General features: G+C 44.1%; 1 long non-coding RNA gene across 3 annotated transcripts in view; it reads right to left on the minus strand.

Annotated features, from left to right (window-relative positions):
- Positions 1 to 11,698, minus strand: part of LOC105854213 — a 25,023-nt gene that overhangs the window by 9,365 nt on the left and 3,960 nt on the right. For 2 of the 3 annotated variants that reach the window (XR_001145902.1, XR_001145903.1), the window contains 2 exons: positions 10,030 to 10,105; positions 8,498 to 8,697 (listed from right to left, as the gene is read on the minus strand). This is a non-coding gene — a long non-coding RNA (uncharacterized LOC105854213). Of the gene's footprint in view, positions 1 to 8,497; positions 8,698 to 10,029; positions 10,106 to 11,698 lie in introns of those variants that run through there. The other variant, XR_001145904.1, reaches the window with a different exon arrangement.

Here is an 11,698-nt window from a genome sequence, read left to right on the forward strand (position 1 = left end):
CTGGCCTGCATCCCAGTTATTATATGTATAAATAAATCTTTTTAAAAATGTCAACAGCATTCAGTGGGCTCACCTATGCAGACTATTCATTAACAAGTAGTGAGCTTTTAAAAACCAAGTCAGGGCCCTCCCTGGTGGCACAATGTGTTCAAGTGCAGTGCAATGAAGCTACCAACTACTATAGCCCCTGGCCAGGGAGCTGACCACATGGTGTGGGAGACCTCCCCTATCTCGCCCGCTGCTCCCTCAGCAGTGTGCTTCAGTCACTCCGCCTGTTCTGTCCCCTCTGGCTCTGGTGAGTCCTCTCACCCCCTGCACCTCTCACCTACATTCCAGTTCTTGTGTGCATAAATGCATTAAAAAAAAAAAAAAACCAAATCAAATAAACCAAAATCCCTAGTAACAGTGGTTTTCCTCTACTCAAAACCCTCCAGTGGTTCCAATTCAAGTCCTGAAGAAGTTTGTCCTTTCCCCATTGACTTGCCTTTTCACCTTTGTAAAAACCAGTTTACTATATTTTTGAGTCTATTTTAGGGATCTCTATTCTGTTCCTCTGATCTATATGTTCATCTTTTCACCAATGCCCGCCCCCCTGCCCCATCTTGTTTACTATGACTTTATAGTAAGTCAAAATTAAAGGTAATGTGAGACCTCTAAATTTATTTGTTTTCAGAATTGTTTTGGCTATATCTAGTACCTTCGCTTTTCCATGTCAGTTTTAGAAACAGTTTGTTTATAGTGTGGGGTTACGGAGGGGAAATGATTCCCTTTTAGATTCATTGTGGGGTGGAGAATGAATTAAACTGACCAAAGACAAATTAGCAAAGAGAAGAAAAGTCAATCACATATTTTACCTGAAAGACATATATGTGATTCCCACCTCAACCCCCAACCTCTGAGGAGTGGGAGGGAGCTGGAGTTTGGGTTATAAACTCTTCAGCAAGGAGATATGAAGAGTTTCAGGGCTGAGACACATATGGACAAGGATGTGCTGGTAGGGTGGCCGGCTCTAACGGTGTGGAAGCCCCTGGCTGCTCCTCTTACCTTGGGTTATGTATCTCATCCAGTTCACTAAATAAAAATGAAATAAAATAAAAATGAAATGTTATTGTGAGTTCTGTGGTTCATTCTAGTAAAGTGTTAAATCTGAGGAGGGGTCCCCAGTATTGTTAGTGGGAAAGAAGTGTGTGTAGACTGACAACCTCCCAATTTGTAACTAGGGTCTGAGGGGGGCCAGTCTTATGGGATTGAGTCCTAATCTGTGGAGTCTTGAGCTAACTCTGAGTAGTTAGTGTCAGAATGGAATCAGCTGAATGGGACTTTTGGTATGGGAGAACTGGTAAAGAAAAATAACACATTTGGTACCAGAGGTGATATTAAAAAACACAAGAAGCCTTGGTATTAATCTAGTGTTAACAGATACAGAATTCATTAAATACAAAAACTGTAAAACACATAGGAAAGATTTTTTTAAAGAGAGAGAGAGAGACATGAACATATGAAAATACCAACTTTCTGGAAGGAAAGACTAAATATAGTAAGAATGAAAAATTTCCCCATGTAAATACATAGATTTAGCACCACTTCAATTAAAATAGCAACAGGATGGCATATAGAACTCGATGAAAAGATTCCAGAATGTGCTGAGACAAATCAGCTGGCAAAATACTCTGAGGGTGGGCCTCCTGGTGGCCCTGGGGGGTTAAGTCTCAGCATTATCACTGCTAAGGCCTGAGTTCCCTCCTGGGCAGGGAGCTGACCAACCTGGAGCAGCAGACCTCTCCTTTCTCACCTGCTGCTCCCCTCAGCAGTGTATTTCAGTGGACCTGCCTGTTCTGCTCCCCACTCTGTCTCTGATGAATCCTCTCATCCCTGGCACCTCTGGCTTGCACCCCAGTTCTTCTACAATACAAATAAACAAATATTAAAGAAAAAAATACTCTGAGGCCCTGAAAGGCATAGTGGGGATAAGTAGGCCTCTCAGGGGTACAAAACCTGGAGGAACGTTCTGGACGTTGAGTCACACAGGTCTTGGCATGACTGAATACCAACTCACTTAGTCAGAGGGCTGAACACAAAGCTTGGGGGAGGCAGAGGTAGAGAGAGAATCAATGTCCCAAGGAGAAGTGGCCCCTGCAAAGACCTACTGCAGACACAGCAAATCAGAGGGAAGCAGATGAGGAGAGGCTGGTGGAGGCAAATCATGAAAGACCAAGCCAAGGGTGTGGAGATGGGCTCTCTCCAGGTACAATCTTTGCCTCTACCTTGGGGTCTGCCACACGGCACTCACACAGTGCACAGAGTACTCATTCCATGAACAGCTTGCAGACCACTTAATTTCCTACCTGCATGAATAGACTTGGTCTCTTAAGTATCTGCGTGGTATGTAATAAATCTCTTCAGGATGGACCTCGAGCTCATTTCCATTCTGAAGGGGATTCATAGTTATTATTAATTAACATATGAGCGTTTTGAGGAATCATGATTTGATCCTTTCTGGCTTCCAAACAAGCACCCTTTGGCTATTCACAGCTTTCTAGGGGACTGTGACACTATATTCTCTTCCTCCCCACTCCCCATCTGAACAGCTCATCCTCTTTACAATCATCTTATTCAGGGATGTACAAAAAACATTTGTATAGTAAAGGCAACTCACACTGATTTCCACTGAGCAACTGAAATACTTAGGACTTACACATATAATCTAACCCAGTCAGGCTCTGATTTACAGCAGCACATCTCACCAGAGTGGCAAGGAAGAACACCCCTCACCCCAGGTCCTAACTGTGCTGGGCTATTTAATATCCCCCCAAACACCAGCTCTTTTCTGTCCTCCCAGCTTCCTTTGCATATGCTTTTCCTTTTATCTAGAATGTTCTTCTCCTCATTTACCTAACTTCAGCAAGTTCTTCAGGTCTCCACTTAGAGGGCGGCCTTTCCAAGAGTTCTCTTTGAGTTTGGATTGACAGGGGGTGGAACACTGTATTTTTCATAGCACCTATCTTGATTTGTTGTAATTGCCTTTTTCAGTTGCCCATGAGTGGTATGAAGACAGAGTTCACAGTGGTGTACCTAGAGCCTACATAGAGCCAAGCAGTTCTGTGGCTCAATAAATATCATTTGAATAAATGAAAAATGTCAAGTGTGTAAGAAGTGGGGAGGCCACCAAAGTCACAGCTGCCACTTATGCAACTCTGGGCTCTTGGAGCTGGGGGTGAAGCATTCCACGAGGTGGCAAACTGGTCTGCAGCAGGCAGCTCCGAGGAGTGTGCCAGGGAACACGGGCTAGATTAGCACAAGGAACCGCCCCCAGCTGCCTCGCTCTGGGGGATACTGGTGAGTGTGACATTCACGGGAGCCCCCGCCCATGTGTGGCTGTGGGACCACCAGCCCCAGTCACACAGAGGTGGTGCAGCTGCCATGGGTGTGTCAGCACAGGGGTTGAGTGGCTGAGAAGCATCATTCGTTCTTGGCTCGCTTTATTTATTTTTACGTTTAACAGCTCCAGATATTTCTCATATTTCTTTTTAATGTGTAAGAAGTGATGCTGTTACCAAATTACATTGACACAGTGTATTAAAAAAGTGCTTATAAAAATCTGTTTATAGAATGTTATAAACCAACGTTCTTTCAACAACAACAAAAAATTACTTTTTAATCTACTTAGTACAAAGTTGATCTGAGTTAAAAAATGTTAGGACTTTTAAGGGCCCTCCCTGGTGGGGCAGCGGGTTGAGGCACAGCACTAAAGAAGCTAAAGCCACTGCAGCATGAGTTCGATTCCCGCCTGCCTGGGAGGAGCCCACATGGCACGGCAGACCTCTCCTGACCCCCCCGCCGCTCCCCTCAGCAGTGTACTTCGTTGATCTGCCTGTTCTGCTCCCCACTCTGTCTCTGGTGAAGCCTCTCGCCGCCCCTGGGCCTCTGGCCTGTACCCCAGTTCTGTATGCACAAATAAATAAATCTTCAAAAAAGAAAAAAAGTCTATTAGGGTCTCCCTGGTGGCCTAAGTGTTAAGTCTCAGCATTATCACCACTGCCGCTTTAATGTGATCCCTGGCCAGGGAGGTGACCCATTTGGTGCAGCAGACCCTGCGTGTCTGACCCTTGCTCCCCTCAGCAGTGTATTTCAGTAATAAGACTGTTCTGTTTCTGCTGAATTCTCTCACCCCTGCACCCCTGGCCTACAACCCAGTTCTTCTACACAAAAATAAAATGTTTGTTTAAGATTTATTTATTTATGCATACAAGAACTGGGGTAGAGGCCAGAGGTGCAGGGGGGAGGGAGGGTGAAAGGATTCAGAAGAGACAGAATGAGGAGCAAAACAGGAAATGTACTGAAATACATCTGAGGGGATGTATATCTGAGGGAAGCAGCTGGCAGGACAGAAGACATCTGCCGTGCCACATGGGTCAGCTCCTGGCCAGGGATGGAACTCGTGCTGCAGTGGCTGTGGATAGCTTCATAGTGATGTGCTTTAACCCCTTGCACCATCAGGGAGGGCCCATAAATAAAATCTTTTTAAAAAATAGTTTATTAAATAAATATATCCTCTTGCTATATTAAAAAGTCATTCATGGACTCTCCCTGGTGGCGCAACCGGTAAGGATGCAGCACTGCAAGCTAGCAGCAGCTGCTTCAGTGTGAGTTCAATCCCCAGTCCTGGAGGTGACCCACATGGTGCAGCAGATCTCTCTTGTCTCACCTGCTGCTCCCTCCAGCAGTGTACCTCGTCGATCTGCCTGTTCTGCTCCCCATTCTGTCTCTGGTGAACATCTTACCGCCCCTACATGTCTGGCCTGTACCCCAGTTCTGTATGCATAAATAAATAAATAAATCTCTAAAAAAAAGTTCAATTTCAAAAATAAAAATTCAGTTTCTCAGTTGCAGTAGTCTATTTTAAGTGTCCGATAACAGCACCGGCAGCGGCTATTGGCGACCACATACAACCCATCTATAGAACATTTCTATCATTGCACAGGGCATTCTGGACAGCAGTGAATGCATGGATATTCTCCCCAGAATAAAGAACCTTCTGTTGACGTGTAAAGTTTACAACTTTGCAGGCTGGAGTAGGGAGCAGATGCCTGAACCCCTTGAGTTCCTGATCACTGAAGCCCACACATGCAAGAAGCCCTGATATGACAAACTATCTGTGGATTTTATCTCAGAATATAACAAGTTTGGCAAAAATAAAGCATTGAAGCTGCTACATGCTCACTGCCTTAAATGTACCTCATATAAAACCAAGCCCTTTCCCTTCCTGTCTGCTTGGCCACTTTCAAAGAAACATATGAATTTATTACTCAAAAATAACTGAAAAACAATGTTACAGATTTTCTGCAGTCTCTTAAGAAAACACCAAAGGGAATAATATTCACAACACACAGCAAATCTTCTTTAATTATCTTTTCCATCTTCTTCTCAACCTCCTACACACGGCACTTGTTTCACTAAAAGCACTCTGCTTCTCCCTTCTAAATTCTCCAAACCTCTAGTTCTGCTGCTACATGCAGTTCTTTATTATGTAGCTCTCCAGAATAGGTTTTCCTCCACCCTAGCACACAGATACAGTGGCAGGTATCTACAGAAAGGTCCCAGGGTGCTGTGACCACAAGCACATTCCACAGCCACCCAGCCCACAGCTCTCCCTGCCCGCCTGGACCAGCTTCTCCAAGATGACTCACTTCGCCACTCATGCTCTACTCCCCCATCACTTCCGCTTCTGCCTGCCGCTCCCAAGGGCCAGGGTCTGGGAGCAGCTTATGACTGAGCCTGACAAAGAAGAAAACATTTTCCTAGGATGCCAAAGGGAACTGATGTCATAGGGAAAGGCAGAAAACTGGATGGGCAGGTTTACAGTATGTTTTATCCCCAGTGTTAATTGTTTTATTATTATTTTTTTTATGAGTTAGTGCCCTACTACTAGTAAGTAAAACTTGCTGTGGGAAATGCATTAACTCTTAGCAGTCTGCCAAGGTCAAAGTCTTCTTTGCAATCCGAAAGCAGGGATGATGAGTTTTATTGAATGCCCATATGTTTCAAGTGAAAGCTCCTCCTATAGGAAGGACAGTCCTATCTCACATATCAGGGCTCCTACCTCCATCCACCATCATCTGGAATTCTACTTTCAGGGGAGGGGGTGCAGAGAGCCTTGAGTTATCACAACTCTCCTATGTCCTACACACAATTCTGAACTCATCACCATTCAGCGCCTAAGATCAGCTCTTTCCCCTGCTGCCTTCTTCTCAGTCACAGGGAGTTACACTCCTGCCTGACCAGTTCCCTAGGCCAGGAACATGGGGATCAACCTGGTCTTTTTCCTCTACCCTCAAGTCTGATGATTTCATCCCTTGGGATGTCTCACTCCTCAGCACGTATCTCTGTCACCTTACAGCAGGTCACTGAGAGTTCTTGCTTGGGTGGCTGCAGCAGTGTCCTGTAACCTGTTAGTCAATGGGCCATCAGAGATACCCCTGTTCTTACCTCTACTTACCTTTAGGCTACCGGTAAGTCATATCTTCCCAGAACAATAAGAGTCCAACACCATAATCATGAATGGACAATATAATCTCTAATCAAAGAATCTGCAAGGTCATTGCAGTGTGTGCTTACACAGCAATGCTTTCTACACTGACCCCAACATCTCTCTGCCCCCCACTGCCGCCCATAACTGCAGCTACATCTCTCCTTCATTCCCTTTCCTTTTACTGTCCTGCAACTGTCCTCCAGTGAAATCAGTTCAGTCTCCTCTCCTCCTCCACATTGTCAATCCCCTCAGCTGCCACTTTCTACTGAGTTCTCATCCCAAAATAACTCCTTAAAACCTTTTAATGGTGACTCACTGACTCGGTGGGGTCCAAATGCTGTAAGCCGGCACACTCGGCCTTGCAATCCCTAGATCCCTACTTCATGCCTCCTTGTTCCAGTCATGCTGGTGTGTGGTGGGATTGGCCCTCGTCTCCCACACTCTCTTCTACGTATGTGATGGTGCCTGCTGTCTTGCCTCAAAAGCCCTCCCCTTCTTGCTTATGACTAACTCCTACTGGCCTTTCTGTGCTCAGTGAACACCTCCTGGAAGCCTTCCTTACAATCTCCGAAACTGTATGAGGGGCCTTGCACCAGCTCACCTTTACCACGCGGAACCCTAAGTCGCTGTTCTTGAATACCTACCTGGGGACAGAGCTGAATTAGTGCGTGCTATAACTACCAAATAATGACAGTAAACCTCATTTGCAGATTAAGTCCAGTTCCAATAACCTTGGTCAGTGTTTTGTTTCCGTTTGCATGAACAAAATATAACTGTACACATTTAGAAATCTGCTTTCCTGGAACTTCTCATAAGAAATCTCAGGTGAGCTCTTTCCAGGTAGCTACCTCTCAGGACTGAGGGCCGTGGCAGGGCCTCACCATTAGACTTTGCCTGCCGTACCTGTATCTGTGGATAAGCAACTATTCCTCAAGATCCCAAATGTCCTGGGGTCTCTGGATTTGCCAAGGGGTGACCTTCTGTACCCTTTTCCTGACAGAACTGGAACGCTGAAAGCAAGACATTCAGGATATCTTTTCTCAAAACTTCTTAGGCCAAACTAGACTCTTGCAAGCAGACTAATACATTCCAGTCAAAGCCCCCAGTAGTATAGCCATGTTTCCAATAGTCAGTAATAGAAAAAAAAAAGTCTTATTGGATTTAATAAGCACATTGCCATAAGAAATATGAACACTTACTAAAATTTTACATTTTGGGGTAGCACGGGAAAAAAGAGCAAATCTTTAAGTTCTGACTACTAAGCAATTATAAGGAATTGTCCAGCATACAGGACAATATCACACCTTTCTGGGTTTTTCTAGGATGCCAAATAACCACCAGGTATTATAGATTGATAAGAGAAAAGGACATAGAGAAGTTTAATAATAACATTGTTACCTATAGAATGGTTGAGTAACTTGCCTACAATGCTAGGTCTTCCTACAATAGACCCTTACAGAGATAAGTTTAGATACAAATTTCAAAAGGGCCTCCTGGTGGTGCAACAGGTTGAGTCCCAGCACTCCAGAGCTGAGCTGTCAGCAGCCACTGTAGCACAGGTTCCGGCCAGGGAGCTGACCCACACAGTGCAGCAGACTTCTCCTGTCTCACCCACAGCTCCCGTCAGCAGTGTGTTTCGGTAGCTCCACCTGTTCTGCCGCCCACTCTGTCTCTGGTGAATCCTCTTACTGCCCATACCTCTGGCCTACACCCCAGCTCTTGTATACATAAATATATATGCATATTTAAAAAGGGCCTCCTTGGTGGTGCACGGGGTTAAGTTGCAGCACTATGAAGCTATCTGCAGCCACTGTGGCACAGAATTTGATCCCCAGCCAGGGTGGTGACTCACATGGCGCGGCAGACATCTCCTGCCTCACTGCTGCTCCCCTCAGCAGTGTATTTTAGTCGATTGATCTGCCTGTTCTGCTCCTCACTTTGTCTCTGGTGAAACTTCTCAGCCTCCTTCTTCACCTTTAGTCTGTACCCCAGCTCTTGTATGCATAAATCAATAAAACTTTAAAAAAGAACAAAAGTCTTCCACACTAAGTACACTTAGTCTTCTTGCACACGGATGGCCAGACCCCTTTAAAGTATGCAAGACTGGGAGTCCCAGGGTCTCCTTATGCTCACCAATTTTGTGGCTTTTGGCTTCTAAGATTTTCTTCCTAAGAAATAGAACAGAAAAAGCATCTCAAGACAGAAATCCATTACTATATCTCAAGTTAAAAGTTTTTTAAGCAATTCATTATAAGGCATCATACATGTAAGAAGTAGAAAGCCCACGTGTGTCTATGCAAGGATCTCTTTCTCTTAATAAACTTACCACATGCCAGTGAACTGAGACTTTCTTTCACCGAGGGATCAAAGACCCCACACACCCAACCCCAACAGACATCACAGTAAATGAGAAGATTTTGGGAAACAGTCTCAAGAGCAAGGTAGAAAAAACACCACCAGATCTCACTTCTCAAAAGAAAAAAGGTTCAAGAAAGAAAAGTCCTTTTTAATTTATTCTGTAGTTTTTTTTTAAGATTCATTTTTATTTATTTATGCATACAAGAAATGGGGTGTAAACCAGAGGTGAGGGGAGATTGAGAGAATTCACCAGAGACAGAGTGGGGAGCAGAACAGGCAGATCTATTGAAATCCACTCGTGAGGGGAGCAGCAGGCTAGTCAAGAGAGGTCACCTGCCCCATGTGGGTCACCTCCTGGGCCAGGGATCAAACTCAGTTGATAGTGCTGAGATTTTTAACCTCCACAAAGCCAGGGGGACAAATGCCGTAGTTTTACTTTTAGAAACTAGCATGCAGACCATAAGATTCTGGAAACACCGAAGCTGTACCTTCAAATTTTAGGGCCTCTATAGTCTTAGGTATTCAAGTTAGCTTTTGTTGTTTCTTTAGAAATTATCATTATGGGGGAAGGCAAATTTTTCTAATTGCATACACAAATACATTAGAGTAAGATCTCTTCTGTAATATCCTCCCATTTAGGGAACCATTTGCAAATTCAGTCCTAAGTAAAATGCCAGTTTCAGCCAGAAACTTACCCTTTTTAACCTGTGTACCTTAGTCTGGAATTCATAACCTGAAAGAAATTCAGTTGATGGTACTTAAAGACCATCAACTGAGAGGCCTCAAAAGGGCCTGGTACCTAGGCACTTTCTCTCCTGTCACTGCTCCAGCAGTCTCTAGGGGCCCTCTGGGTCCCTCCTATGTGGTGACCAAACTATTAACTGAGAAATAAAATCTCAACACTAATTAGACAAAGAGTTTATTAGATGGTCAAAGTGAGGTTCTGAATCCAGGAAGCCATCCAGCAGACTTTATTCAGCTCTCCAGTGGCCAGGAATATTAGGGGAAGATCATCATCTCCCTTCTCATAGGCTCCTCACTCTATCTGTTCCAGTTCTCCAGGATGCAGGGGACTCTCAGACAGTATGGTATTACCCATCCTACTAAAAGATAAATCAAGAGGACCCACAAAGTCCACTAACCTGAGTGGGATGAGCATAAGCAAACAGATCGGGAGTCAGAGCATCTCCAGAGGTCTCTTATACAGCATCCACCCCTCTGGAAACAAAAAGGAGATTATCCATGGTCAGATGGTGGTGTCAAAATATCACCTCAGAAGAGGTGATGCCCCCCAGGTTTGGTACTGCCAGGTACTTACGAGTTCAGACAATTGAGCAGGACCTCTGTGGGAATCAAAATACATGGCTGAGGCTAAGGATAAGCTGAGAGAAGACACAGTGCCAGTCTCCCAAAAAAAGAACAGCTGCTGGGACTGGCTGGTCGTCCCTCCCGAGGAGCAGTCCCTGAATACTAAGCCAAAATAGGTCCTGCATGAGGCCCCCCCCCCAATTTATTAATAACCTAAGTGGGTCCTATGACTCATGCTCAGAAAGCCTGACTCTGAACCATGAGGTTGTTCCTATTTATTTACGTGTCACAGGAGAATGGCAGTTAGAAACCACAGAGGTATGGAACCCCAGAGGTGGATTTTGTTATTTTGAATACATGTACTAACCGTTGCATATTAGAAGCCAAAAAGGTGAAAATTGAGTCTAATTACATAGCCTCCTCTGGGATGAGTGAAGGAAAAGTTATACGGGAAAGAAAGGAATTCAACGAAGTGAGGGTTTCTTCACAAGGGGCTCAGGAAAGGTTCCAGCACTCCAGCCATAGTTACTTAAAGATTACTGATAGCCTTCCTGAGATAGCTAATCTTTTGTGTCATCAGATTAATATGGCCCAGGGTGTTCACAGGCACTGATGTTATTAGTATCCTCCCAGGGAACAGAAATATTTTATTAAGCTTTAAGCAACATTGCTACAGTCCTAAGGACTATAGTACAGAGGCTTCTAAGGCAGGAATCAGATCATTATTCTTGGTTCAGGCCAGATCATAAAGCCTCAATTTTCACCTTTTTTGGCTTCTAACATGCAACGGTTAGTACATGGATTCAAAAGAACAAAATCCACCTTTGGGATTCCATACCTCCATGGAGGCATAAAGCAGACTACCGATTTCACTTCTTCTAATCCAGAAAGGCTGTACATGCCAGATTCTCATATCTGAGCACATTTTTTAGGCTGGGTATGAACCACCTTTGGGGGCTGTACTCTGCAACATCAGGTAAATCATCACTATTTACAAGCAGTCTTCCACCTAGAGTACTATTAGGACATTTCAGTGGCTCCACTTTCTCCTGAGGAAACTTCCCTAATTGTCTCCAACAACAATCCTGTAGGAGTGGTAGACTTAGAGAATGGTGTTAATACACCTTAGCACACCCTCCAAAATAGGGAGGCATCAGGACTTAAAAATGCCTGTAGGATATACAAGCTCCTATATGGCTATGTAATTAGACTCAAAAGCCTCTCTGGCCAGGACTATTTCCTGCTTGTTTTCTGAAGACAAGCAAAAAAACAACTAGAAAGTTTATATCTTCCATTATACAACAGAAGGTTTTTATGTTTTTAGGAATAATTTATTGTGTCTTACTCCAATTATACCAGGAAGATATGCTCATTACAATTTGAGAAAGACAGAAAAGCATAAATAAAAATAAAAGTACAGATACGACTGCCATCAAGAAATATCTCCACAAACATTTGGAAGGTTATTATCTTCTACTTTTTTGTTACAAGCAATGAATATAT

This window comes from Condylura cristata, unplaced genomic scaffold (assembly GCF_000260355.1).
Source record: "Condylura cristata isolate star-nosed mole 26May11 unplaced genomic scaffold, ConCri1.0 scaffold00029, whole genome shotgun sequence".
In the NCBI taxonomy this organism is placed as follows: Eukaryota; Metazoa; Chordata; class Mammalia; order Eulipotyphla; family Talpidae; genus Condylura; species Condylura cristata.